This window comes from Mus caroli, unplaced genomic scaffold, assembly GCF_978045245.1.
Source record: "Mus caroli unplaced genomic scaffold, Mus_caroli_1 scaffold_16, whole genome shotgun sequence".
NCBI lineage: Eukaryota > Metazoa > Chordata > Mammalia > Rodentia > Muridae > Mus > Mus caroli.
Window position 1 is genome coordinate 79,039,837 of NW_028227271.1, and position 13,661 is coordinate 79,053,497.

Consider the following 13,661-nt stretch of genomic DNA (forward strand, 5'->3'; position numbering starts at 1 on the left):
GGGTTAACTTTGAACCAGTTTGAGGTCATTGTTATCTAGTTTTATTTAATGATTGACTTCCAGGTATGTTAATCATTACAGTAGCTCTTGTTGGAGACTGCTTCTCGTGCTTTGATTCAATCGGGAAACTGTGTGTGTGTCCAAATGCTGAAGGTCCTTGTAACCAATTGGTTTTTGATCAATCAATAAAGATGCCAACAGCTAATGGATGGGCATGGGGCGGGGCATGGGCACAAGGCAGGACCCTTAGAGTTGTATGGGCAGAATGTAGAGGGGAACAGCAGAATCGCCATGACTCCGGCTAGAAGGATGGGTTGCAGGAGCGGCAGGAGATAAAGCCAACCAGCCATGTGAGATTTTGGGTAAGTTGTCACTGGGAGTTCCAACTCCGCATGAGTAGGCAAGCTAGTTCCCTGTCCTTCAGCACCTAGCAGATGGTGTTCATTCTGCATCCTATAAACTATGACATTGGATGAATCGGGCTCCATTCATTCAGTGGCCCTTCATACCCTTGTGAAGGAGATTAAATTTTTTTATTAATGTCTCAGTCCATTTTATGTCACTCTAATAAAATACTTACGACTAGGTAAATGCATAAATAGTTGAATTTATGAATGTAGGGAGGGCCAACAGACTGGTGCTGGCATCTGCTCAGTGTCTGATGAATAAAAGCCTTCCACTGCTTCAGGAGCTGGGATAGGGTAGGTATCATGTGTGGAGACAACAATCTCAGCAACCTGTGCTTCTCCCTGCAAAGCCTCTAGCATCATCACCTGGGCCTCACATTTTAAATATCCTTCTTCCAAATACCATCAATATATTTGGGGGACTATGTCTAACATGTAAATTTGTGGTACACATTCAAATCACAGCACTTAGTATTTGGGGGTCTGGTAATTTGGAAAGGAAGGAATAAGAGAGGGAGACTTGGAACTGGGACCCAGTCCTCACAGAAGCCTCACAGAGCTGAGAACAGAGGAACCCTCGAGGCTGGGGCAGAGCTGATTTAGCCTGGTATGTACATCTCAGTGTACGCCAGTCTCAGGATGTGGACATCCCGGGATGACATGGGAGTCGAAGCGCAGAGGTTCCCTGTGACCTTCTGAAGGGGCAGGCACTGGAGGGTGTGAGTCTGCTTAGCAGGAAGGTTTTGCTCCTGGAGGGGACTCTATGATCATCCTCCCGAGACTCCTTCCTCCATCTGAGCTGGTGATTATTAGTTCAAAATGTTCTACATTAACCTCACATGCTGCAGAGAGCATAGGCTGAATCCAGATTAGAAGTTGCTGCCGAGCAGATTCCTCTTTGAAAACAACCCCAGACAGATAATAGTCATTTTTTAAAGGTCATCCTGCTGGTTGCCAATGATGTCTACTTTGCTAGAAAATAGAAGTTATGAATGAAAACAGGGGCCTAAGATATTTTTAAAAAGTACAATAACATCAGAATATGAATATAACTATTATTGGCTTCTTAACTTGAATATTTCTACACATTTGTATATTACACATAGGTTTTAAAGTGTTTTATATATCATATGATATAAAGCAGAAACCTTTATATCTATAGCCAGATAGTGATGCACGTCTTTAATCCCAACTCTCAGGAGACAGAGGCAGGCAGATCTCTGAGTTCGAGGCCAGTCTAATCTACAGAACAAATTCCAGGATAGCATGGAACAGACAGAGAGACCCTGTCTCAAACAAAACAAAACAAAACAAAACAAAACAAAACAAAACAAAACAAAACAAAACAAAACAAAACAAAACAAAATGTTGAGACAAAAAAAGGATAAAGGTGTCCTTGCCTCTGAGGCAGCTGATATCTGAGGCAGAGTTGAGGTCTAGAACCAAGTCACCAGCTCCTCTCCAGGTCTAGGTTACACATACCCAGCAAGCAGGGCCCTGAGTTTCCTGTCTCACTGGGAGCCTGTCTTTCTCCTTTGATGTCACTCGGGGATTTTCACCCAGATTTGCTCAAACTATACCATGTCTGGGGTGTTCCTCCCTAGTTCATACCTTTCTCTATGTCCTTCTTCTTGGCTTATTGGAAACCTCCTGTCCTTTTCATTGTGGGGACTTTTTCATTAACCTTCCACAGCTCTGTAGGCCTCAGACAAGGACTCGGCTTTTCTGTTTAGATCCATTCAAGTGAAGGCTGCTCTTTTTCCTACCCGAACCCAGGAGGGGAATCAAGATCGCCTTCCATCTCTTCTTTGTGTCTGGATACAGCTCCATTTCTCCTGTGAGAAAAATCCTCTTGGTTTTGAGTCATGTTGCCCACTTGTGTGATCTTATCCTGCTACCCATTAAAGGATTTCTGCTGTCTGCCGGACTTCTGATTACTCACCTAGCAGAAAGCCTTGAGGACTTGGTTCATGATCTCTGTCTCTAGGTTGACATCTGTGACCTTTAAGGCCAACTGGACATCCATGTAGACAATACACACATAGTCTCTGACGCTTCATCTCAGAGCCATCAGCATTTGTGCCCGCTTCACTTTAGCATGTTAGTCTCTTCATAACTCTGAATTAGCCATCTCTGCACTAGTGTGGCAAACACTTGACTTAAATGTATACATACATATGTGAGGCAGTTCACTACAGCAATGGAGTGTTTCAGAAGAAAGCTAATCAACTCGTGGAGGCCAGAAAGCAGAGGTGGTGGTGGTGTACAAAGTAGAACCCTCAAAGCCACACCCCAGATGATACACTTCCTCCAACTAGGTTCCATCTCCTAAAGTCTTTAGGTGGCTCAATAACCTATTAAGGAGTGAATTCACAAATAGGTTAATCTGTTCATAAGGTCCGAGCCACCGTGACCCAGTGACCTCTCAAAGGACCCGCTGTAGAACCCTGCTGCTTGGAGACTGTACTGGCTGTGTGCCACCCCTGGTTAAGTGCATTCTTTTATGAGAAAGATGACCTTGGTCATGGTGTCTCTTTACAGCAATAGAACAGTGATTAAGATACTGACCGGTTTTCTAAGCTATCCTCATCTCTTCCCAGGGTTATAGAATTAATCTCCCCATTGGTTTATCGTGCTATATTGAGCTCCTTTATCTCATCTCTAAGCTGTTAAAAAACAAAAAACAAACAAACAAACTGAACTATGGCTGTAGTCATGGGTGTTTCCATCCTCTGCCTACCTTTAAAATTCTTAAAAACCTCCAAGTGCTATAAGGGATCAGATGGGACCCTCTGGACTGGCTTGTAAGGTCCTATCTGGTTTGGGACAACTGTCCCTCTGGCTTCATCTTTTACCACAACTTAACTCACTGGTTGTGTGCTAGCCACAAAGGCTGTGGTCCTGGGACTTTCAGTATTCCCAGGTCAACGACTCCTTGCGTTGTACAGTTAATCCTGATCTTGTTAAAGAGAGTTGACTGTCCTTGGTGTACTAGAGACGTACTCTGTAAAAACTCATGGTATTCTCTACCTATCACGGAGCAGAGCTCCTGAGCATTTGAGTTATAGACTGCACAAATTCAGGGACTTTGTTGCCAAATGGCACACATAATCAGTGTAATTAAACCCCCTGATCCTGCTTTTAAACTAGTTCTCTTCTCTTTCCTGTCAGGGATCATGGGGGATCAGGCAAAGGCCGGTAAGGTCTAAGGATGTAACGATCGGAATTTGTGAGGCTGGAAAGCTGTGCTCACTCAGGTGGGATGACGTGAGGACAAGGGCAAACGAACTCAGATGTTTGAGTATGATACAGCGGCTTAAGAAACAAATTCAGGTAATGTCCTGGGATTAAGTGGAATGAATATATGGGACAGAAGGCGTTGGCTGGGATTGGGAGTTGGCAGATAGCGTGTGAGCAGGAAGAGGTAAGAAACAGCCCACCACTTACACAGGAATATCCGAAGCACAGGTCAGGCTTGGTAAGTAGAGTCGAGGCTCCCCCATGCCTTCATGTAACTGCTGACAGCTGCTAGCAGTGGGAATTTCTAGAGCCAATCTCCCAGAGGTCTTTGCAGCGGTGCACAGCGAAGGGAGTCAGTGTTGCTGTTTGGTTTCTTCCCCTATATCACTGTGTCAGAGCTTCGTCAGTTCTTGGGTTGTATCTTTGGAGCTTAAATCACCAGTATTTTATCTGGCACCTGGCCCACGATGGCTCCTCCACTCCTCCCTGGCCAGCAGGAGAAAAGGAAGTGAAGTTTACCTATGGGTTACGCAGCCGTGCCGGACCCAGCAGGGGCACTTGCCAAGGGCCTGGCATTTTTCTATAGACTGGTCTTAAATTATGTGATTTTGTCCCAAGCTTGGGTAGGATAAAATCACAGAGGAGAGCACAGAGGCAGTGTGAGGTAACCTGCCAGAAGCCACTCAGCTCAGGAGAGACCCCTGCAGCCTGCAGTCCTGCTCTGAAACTGTCTCTTGCAGGGCTCGGCTCTTTCTCATCTCCTGGGCCTGCCGTTTTAATCTGCAGAAGGCTGAGGACTTAAAATCTGGTTCCTGTGCAGTTTGTGTCTAGGACCCAGCCCATCTCAGTGAGTTTTTTTTTTTTTTTTTAACTGCTTTCCCTTTTAAGAGATTTCTGTTTTTATGTGTGTCGGGAAGCCCCGTTTGTTTGTAAAGATAACCTCCAAGAATTCCCTCAGTCCTGGTGGGTCTCCTTCAGGGAGACATTCCACTTCACTTCATCTGGCCAGCACTAGCTCTTGCTAGTTTCTTCCCTCTGACCTGGGGAGGTTTCTAACCGAACATTTCATCCTTTTATTTAGTGATTGCTTTGGAAGAGTGAGGTTAGGTACACCTGCTTTGGGGGTAACAGTTTTCAAAGATTTAGCATAAGACACCGCCCCCCTCCCGACTTCATTTGTTTTAAGAACCGGGTATAATTTAATTTTCTCCAGCTATGCTTATTTCTTCGTTGCCTTTGTGAATTGGGCAATTTTATGTTTGCTTCTCCTTTGCCATCTTAGCCCCAGAGTTGATTGAATGTTTGTATTTGGTTCAGAACACTCAGTTTGAGTCTCCTTCTTATTTAGCTGTACTTCCCTAACCTGTGGTGAGACCAGAATGACAGAGTAACTGTGGAGGGGCCTGAAGTCTTCTGGTGAGAAACAAAGGAATTCACACCTGGCTTGCATTTCCTGAGGGTCTCTCGGGAGTTAACGTTTTTTTTTTTTTCCTCTAGATCCCCAGCAGACTTCTAAACACACACACACACACACACACACACACACACACACACACACACACACACACACACTTTTTTGGAGTGCAATTAATAAACGAGAGCTTTGATTTTTTTTTCAATTCTTGCTTTGAGAGAGACAGAGAAAGAGAGAGAGAGAGAGAGAGAGAGAGAGAGAGAGAGAGAGAGAGAGAGAGAGAAAACAGGTATTGTGTCCAATTTGCACTGTATCAACAAGCAGGGCCAACGTGCAATTCCTTCTCAGATTTACATCTTGAATATTATTTAGTTTTTTTTTTTTTTAAAAGAATCTTTTTTTTCTCCACTCCTGGTCTCTTCTAATTCTGTAGCTCCTTGGCCTCAGAGCCTGTGAATTTCTCATGAACGCCTTGTCTTCATAGAGGTATGCAGGATTCTCAGCTTGCCCCTTTTTCCTAAAATTAGAACCGTGTGACGTTACAATAATTTAGACCACACTTAAATGTTAAGGCTGAGAAAGTCCAGTTTCTCTGTCTCCTAACATTCCATTCCATTTGTTTTTCTTTTTTTTTTAAATTTTTAATATTTTTATTACATATTTTCCTCAGTTACATTTCCAATGCTATCCCAAAAGTCCCCCATAGCGCCCCCCACTTCCCTACCCACCCATTCCCATTCTTTTGGCCCTGGCATCCATTTGTTTTTCTAAGTGACCTGAAGAGGATGCAGTTGGTCTAGCTTTAGTTTCCAAGCTGGGGCTGGTAGACTTCCAGCCGCAGTATTGGACAGTTTTTTTTTGTTTGTTTTTTTTGTTTTGTTTTTGTTTTTTTTTTTTTTTTGCTTAGAGGTTACAAAGTGGAAGCAGTTTCCTAAGACCAGGCAAAGTTCTGTTTGAAAGTAAGACTTTGTAGTCGCAATGGGGTGAGCCTCAGTGGCTGGGGTTCTAATCAAATGCATTTTAGTCCCCAGGTCCATGAATCATTTACATGTGTGAGGCCCCACTCCTTAATTCTTAGTTTGGGGAATGTGGTCTCTGAGTTAGTTTTCTAGATTTGCTATAGCTGAATATGACATATTGGTGATGGTGGTGGTGGGGGGGGGCTTAAAATGAAAATTTATCTTCTTATAGTTGTGAATGCTGCAAACCACGATCAAATGTGTCCGTAAGATTGGTCTCCTCTGAGCCTGCCCTCTGTACTTTAGATTCCTGTCTCCTTCTGTATCCTTACATGGGCTCTCACCTCTTTCTTAGCATTCTCCTGTGGTGAGAACACCAGTTATAGCAGATTAATGTCCTGCCCGAGGCTGTATTGGATTAAATTTTTTCTTTAAAAGCCCTGATCTCCAAATATAGTTAATCAGGGATTCTGGGGGTTTAAAAATTTTTTAACATCTCAATTGTAGAGACACCCAATTTAGTCCATAACAGCATACAATCACACGTGGTTACGTGTCTCTTTTTCAGTGCTTGCAAGTGTGTGTTTATGTGTGTATTAACCCCTAGTTATATATGTGTGTGTGTATATATATATGTGTGTATGTATGTGTATGTGTGTATTAACCCCTAGTTGTGTGTGTGTATTAACCCCTAGTTGTGTATGTATGTGTATGTGTGTATTAACCCCTAGTTGTGTGTGTGTGTATATTAATCCCTAGTTGTGTATGTATGTGTGTATTTATGTATGTGTGTGTATGTGTGTATTAACCCCTAGTTGTGTATGTATGTGTGTATGTATGTATGTATGTGTGTGTATGTGTGTATTAACCTCTAGTTGTGTATGTGTGTATATGTGTGTGTATGTGTATGTATTAACCCCTAGTTGTGTGTGTGTATCAACCCCTAGTTGTGTGTGTATATTAACCCCTAGTTGTTTATGTGTATACGTATTAACCCCTAGTTGTGTGTGTGTATTAACTCCTAGTTGTATATATGTGTGTATTAACCTCTAGTTGTGTGTGTGTTTATATGTGTGTGTATGTGTGTGTGTATTAACCCTAGTTGTGTATGTGTGTATGTATTAACCCCTAGTTGTGTGTGTGTGTGTGTATTAACCCCTAGTTGGTACTTGGGCCTAACCTTCAGATCATCTGGAAGTGCTAGCTTTCAGCACTGTAATAGAATACTTGAGATAATCATTCTATGAAGAGAGAAGATGTGTTTTCTCTTAGTGTTTTGGAGGCTCCTGTCTATGACTTGTCTGGTCCATTGATGAAGTAGCATATAATCCCATATAATTATGGGAATGCTATTAGCACATCCTGAGCCAGGAAGCAAAGATGTAGAATGGAACCAAAGTTCACAGTCCCCCTTATAGTTGAACTCCCAGTGACTTAAGAAACCCTTAGAGGGCTTTGCAGGAATTTTAAACTCCTTTAAATGGGCTGTTGGGGGCACTCAATATCCAAACTACAGCACTGACTCAATTCAGTGTGGATTGTTAATAACAATAGCTCTGCAGCAGATTGGGGCAAATAGAGAGATCCACAGTCAGACATACAGAGATACTAGAACTTGGAACACTCAGCCCTAAGTGGGATGTCACCATCAAATCTTTCTCATCAGGGAAAAGAGTTCAGGGCTCCCCATGGGAGAGAAGTGTAAGAGCCATAGGGGATGGAGGACACCAAGAAAACAAGGCTCTCTAAATCAATATGATGGATGCTTGTATGACCTTCCAGAGACTGATGCAGCAGGCACAGGGTCTGCGTGGGCCTGCACCAGGCCCTCTACATTTATAGAGTGGCTTCCAGTGTAGTGTTTTAATGGTAATCCTGAGTGTGGGAACCAGTGGGTTTCTGATTCTTGTGCCTTCTCTTGGGTCCTTTCCTTCAGTTGATTGGTCTTATCTGACTTTGGTTTAATAGTAGTTGTTTTATCTTATTGCATATAGATATTTTTTAATGACTGAATGGAAACCTAGCCATGAGGGTAAAGGTTAACAATTGACCTGTCATTTATATCTGCTGGGAGAGGGAAAGTTAGTTTTTGCCAATGGAACAAGGACACTGGGTATATTAATGACTCCAAGACAGGCCTTATGTTCAGAAGTAGTTGATCAACATAATGGAATCCACAAGTTTGTTTTTTGCATGCTTTTATTTGGTTACAGTTTGGTGTTTTGGTTTTTTTGTTTTGTTTTGTTTTTGTTTTGGGTGCTACTTTGTTTTCTTGGATTGAGGAATCTCTTGTATTAGTTTTTTCATTTTGTTTTGCTTTGAAAAAGAACATAAGGTTGGGTGGATAGTGACAGTGAGAGGATCTAGAAGGACTTGGGGGAGGAGAAGAATATGATGAAATATATTTAAATTTAAAATTTGTTTTAAATAATAAAATATATAATAGAAAATGAATAACGAAATAAGTAAAGGCAGAGGTATTGATACTCAACCAAATACCACAAAAGCACAAGGACTATTTTACTCACATGAAAACACTAAAAATAAATAAATTAATGTTACCATATAACAAATATAAGAATCATGTGTGCTGTTGGATAATAGTTTTGATCAACAGTTGCAGAATATTAGCTTACCTGTCTTGTTGTTCTATTGTTGTGAGGAAACATCATGATCAGGGTAGCTTTTAAAAGAAAGCATTTAACTGGGGGCTTGCTTATAGAGGGCTAGTCCATTATCATCATGATGGGATGGATATGTGGCAGCAGGCAGGTAGGCATGGTGATGGAGAAGTAGCTGAGAAATCACATCTGACCCAAAATTGCTGGGGAGAGGGAGAGAGAGAGAGAGAGAGAGAAAGAGAGAGAGAGAGAGAGAGAGAGAGAGAGAGACTGGGCCTGCCATGGGCTTTAGAAAGCTTAAAGCCCACCTCTAGTGACCACCTTCTCCAAGATGGCCAGACCTCCTAGTCCTTCCCAAATAGTTCCACTAACTGCGGACCAAGCACTCAAATGTATGAGCTTACGAGGGCCATCTCATTCAAACCAGCACATTCCAATCGTGGTTACCTAAATTCTTAGTGTTCATTAAATAGTTAAAACTTACCAAGTAATGTGTTTTTTTAATTAAACATTTTTATTAGATATTTTCTTTATTTGCATTTCAAATGTTATCCCCTTTCCTGGTTTCCCTCAAGTAATGTGTTAATATTTGTTACTCCTTTTAAAACAACCACTTTGCTTCTGTCCTTGAATCATTTGTCCCTTAGTATGTCAACCGGGAGAAGATCCAGATACAGTGGAGTCACGTACGGAGTAAGCCCAACGTCAACAGGGTATTCCCACCCTTGTCTGAGAGCTAGATTAGATCTACTCAAATCTCCCGGCCTCGAGACCACAGAAGGTCAATGCTATTGTCAAATTTCCTGCGCATACCTGTCCTGACTAGTAACTTTGACTTTGGTCCTCCAGCGTCTGCTGAACTTTTGTTCTCCACTCTGTCTTGCAGCTGTTCCTTTATTCTTTCCTTGGATTCATCCCAAAGTTACATGATAACTCTGATTATTTTGTTCCTTCTAATAAAATACACTGTGCATAAGGGGCTTGAGCAATGGCTCAAGTTAAGGACGCTTCCTGTACTTGCAGATGACCCAGGTTCTGTTTCTAGTACCTATGTGGTCTCCCACAACCATCTATAATTTCAGTTTCTTAGGATCCAAAGCCCTCTTCTGGCCTCCTGGGCTGAACTCAGGCATGGGAACTCATGCAGAACCCACACGTGCACACATGAATCAGCTGGGATTTTGCTAGTCGTCTGATGACCAGGAAGGTTATGTCACAGAGGTATAGAGAAATTAATCCAAAATTGAGAGACAGAAACAGAGAAGTGTCTCGGGCATAGAGCTTCTTGTGCACAGGCCTGGAGATTTGAGCTCACAAGGTAGAGGAGAGGAGCTCCTCTTAGGAGCTGCCCTCTGTCCTCCACGATGTACCGGCACTCACAAACATGCCTACAACATACAGAATAAATAAGTCAGTAATAAAGTAATGGACTCCCCCATTCTTTAGGACATTACGTGGATGTTCTCACCCATTCTATTTGACTTCCTCACTATTATGAGAACCATTTGTGACCCCTTTCCCTTTCTTGACTTCTCTGCTCTCCTCTTCTTCCTTCGCTCCATCCATCTAACTACCTACCAGTGACCAAAAATAACTGCCAATTACCCAGAAGCCTTTCATGAACTAAAGGAATTCTATCTTGTTGGCTGCTACCACGCTCCACCCTTTACCCAAACATAAATCCATTTCTGGGAACTGGTGGGAATAATAGTGAGTTTCCTTAACTGGGTTGGCAAGCAAACAAACAAACAGAAAGCTAACATCTGCATAAGAGAGATTTGCATGAATCCTTTGAAAATTTAGGGAGGCTGTGACTTTGTAAGGGTTTGGGACACAGAAGGAAGTGACTTTTAACCTGGGTCTCAAAAGATAAAGGAGAGATTAATATGTGTTAATAATTCAAGACAGATAATCATATTTTGGAGTTTGTTTTAGTCAGGGTTTGTATTCCTGCACAAAACATCATGACCAAGAAGCAAGTTGGGGAGGAAAGGGTTTATTCAGCTTACACTTCCACATTGCTGTTCATCACCAAAGGCAGTCTGTACTGGAACTCACACAGGGCAGGAACTTGAAGGCAGGAGCTGATGCAGAGGCCATGGATGGGTGGTGCTTACTGGCTTGCTTTCCCTGGCTTGCTCAGCTTGCTTCCTTATAGAACCCAGGACTTCCAGCCCAGGGATGGCACCACCCACCATGGACCCTCCCACCCTTGATCACTAATTGAGAAAATGCCTTACAGCTGGATCTCATGGAGGCATTTCCTCAAGGGAGGCTCCTTTCTCTCTGATAGTTCCAACTTGTGTCAAGTTGACACACAAAACCCAGCTAGGACAGAGTTATAGACCTTTCTGATGCTTACAAAAGCAGGAGCAGGTTTGATGGTGTAAAATAACCATCATTGATTGGGAGTAATCATGTAGGATGAACGTTCTCATGAGGATAGCCAGGTTATCACTCCTATAGGCGAACATGGAGGTGGGCAGAGGAAACAGATGTAATTACTGAAGCAAGGAATGCTGGGAGCCTGGGTAGTTAGCAGCAGAGGGAAAAGGTAGACTGAAGAGTCTTCTCTGTGGTGGGGTGGGAAGGGGGTGGCTGGTGCGTGTGGGCATGAGGGAGAGGACGAAGGAGCATACTTGTGAGGGGCGGTGCAGAGAGCAGAGCCTGCTGGTGCCACTGATGGGGAGGTGGCCGCAGATGAGCAGCAGGGACTGAACCATGGAAATGAAGTGCCACGGCATATGTTGGGGTGCAGGTGGGATCTGTTTGGATTTATGAGTCGTAGACCTCTCCAGCTGGGGCCGGTTAAGAGCTACCCATTTCCCATCTGTCAGATGACAGGACTTCCCCTTCCCAAATTCATGTCTTCCTCTCCACTCCCTTCCCCCCTCCTCCTCCTCCCCCCTCCCCCTCCTTCTTCATAAATCACTGACTCCAATTAGTACTTCCCAAAGGCTTGTGGGTGTGGGGCCAGTCACTGGGAGCATGTGCAACTTACCCAGGACCAAAAATAATTGCCAATTACCCAGAAGCCTTCTTGCCTTTTTTTTCTTTCTTTTTTTTCTTTTTTTTTAAACCTAGGTTCTGGTGATCCAGCTCGAGTTCAAGGCAAAGAAGCACTTTATTCACTGGTCTGTGTATGTGTGTGCGGTGTGTGCATATGTTTGTGTGCAGGTAAGTATGGATGCACATATGTGCACAGGCACATGGAGGCCAGAAGTTGGCTTCTGTACCTTCCTTAATTGCCCTTCTCGACCTTATATTTCAACACCGCATCTCACTGACCCAGAGTTCGTCAATCCTGTTTGGCTGACTAATGAGCTTCAGAGATCTGCCCTTCTCCTACCCTTTCCCCCACCTCCCACCCCCACCCCCACCCCTACCGCACCATGCTGCTTTTTTGCATGGCTGCAGGAGAATCTGTCTCTTGCTTATGCAGACACCCATAATAACTGAGCGCTCACCTTGCATTTTTGAGGCAGGGACTCTCAGTAACATGGAACACATCAAGAAGAGGATGGCTGACCCAGGAGCCAGGGACCGGACTGTTTCTGTGCCGATGCCCAGCTTCTGTGTGTTCTGGGTATTGAATGTGGGTCCTCATGTTTGAGCTGCAAGCATTTTACTGAGTAAGGTCTCTCTGCAGCCATGCATCTGTTTAATCTCTGTGTATATATGTTTATCTCTGTAGCCAGGTCTGAGGGCCTGTGGGCAAAAGCAGAAATCTGGAGTGGCACTGTTATTACTTCAGAGTAAAAACTAAAAACCACAATTGCTGGAGAGCAGACGGGATCTTAGTTATGATCTCTTATTATTTCATAAATGTTAATGTAGCGGCTGTTTTGAATGGGGATCTCCCAAGTTGCAAAGTAGACTTGTACCCCCAAATGAATCGAGGAAATAAAAGAGAAAATCAAGTGCATGTGTGTTCTTTGATTTAAAATGAAAATAGGAAAGATGTTAACTTTGCTGGGTTTTGATACTGGCCTTGAAATTAGAGGGTATACATGGATAATTTATAAATAAACATCATTCAGGAAATGCCTGCTCAGAAGTATTTGAGAGATAAGGACACAGGATCCAAGAAGGGTTGAGTTTACTGGAGTCTCAGAGGCAGAAGCTGGCAGGCTAGATAGAGGCAGGTGGGGTTCCCAATAATGGGGGTGTGGGGGTTGAGGGCAGCGAGCTCTAGGATTAGGAAGGTACATAGGAAGGAGGTTGCAGAAGCACTCATGAGTGATGGGTTGTAAGTGAGTCTTCCATGGAGCCCTTCCCCTTTCATGAAAAACTTCATGTCCTACACGTTCACAAAGCTGCCACTTTTTTCATGTTACTGCAATGCATTTCACCTGACTAGATGTTCTCTCTCTCTCTCTCTCTCTCTCTCTCTCTCTCTCTCTCTCTCTCTCTCTCTCTCTGTGTGTGTGTGTGTGTGTGTGTGTGTGTGTGTGAGAGAGAGAGAGAGAGAGAGAGAGAGATTAGGATTCAGCATTTCATATGGAAGAGTTTGCTTTTTTATTCGTGTTGTGCTCTGTAGGAAATTCAATACAAACTATGTTGGCAACAACATATTCAATATTCACTAATTCTTTACTCAAATATTGTATGGAATTCATATCGTAAACACAAAAGAGTCACTTGTTAAGAGGAGCTTTCGTAAAGCCATGAGTGTGCGTAAATGAGGAGCAACAATTGTTGCCCAGTGGAATCCTAGGTGACAAGTGAGAAAAGTTACCTCCGATGACAAGATTCTCCGAACTCTTGAGACAACATGTAAAGAGACACCACTTCCTATGTGGTTTGTTGGAAATTATTCTTGAAGGTAGATGTTTGCTTTCATAGCTAAGTAGTTTATGGTCTTTGAAACCTATGAGCTGATAAAATGTTATGCAAATCCTTTATTGCTCCTCTTTCAGTCTGTCTTAGCTATGTTCTTTTTCTTTTTAGTTATTTGAAGCTTTGGCCCCAGTAAGTTAGGAGCTATAATCTAAGTGTTACGTTACATGCTTTGCTAGCT

The 13,661-nt window shown here is 43.1% G+C and overlaps 1 long non-coding RNA gene across 3 annotated transcripts; it reads left to right on the forward strand.

Annotated features, from left to right (window-relative positions):
- Positions 1-236: 236 nt before the first annotated feature.
- On the forward strand, positions 237-12,566 carry LOC110310661 (uncharacterized). Of its 3 annotated transcripts, XR_002379860.3 has the most exons (5): positions 237-362; positions 3,579-3,740; positions 4,388-4,494; positions 11,726-11,818; positions 12,123-12,566. It is a non-coding gene; the product is annotated as an uncharacterized LOC110310661 (long non-coding RNA). The 3 variants fall into 3 exon arrangements; XR_015045507.1 differs by having other exon boundaries at positions 11,726-12,566; XR_015045508.1 differs by lacking the exon at positions 4,388-4,494 and having other exon boundaries at positions 11,726-12,566.
- The last annotated feature ends 1,095 nt before the right edge of the window (positions 12,567-13,661 follow it).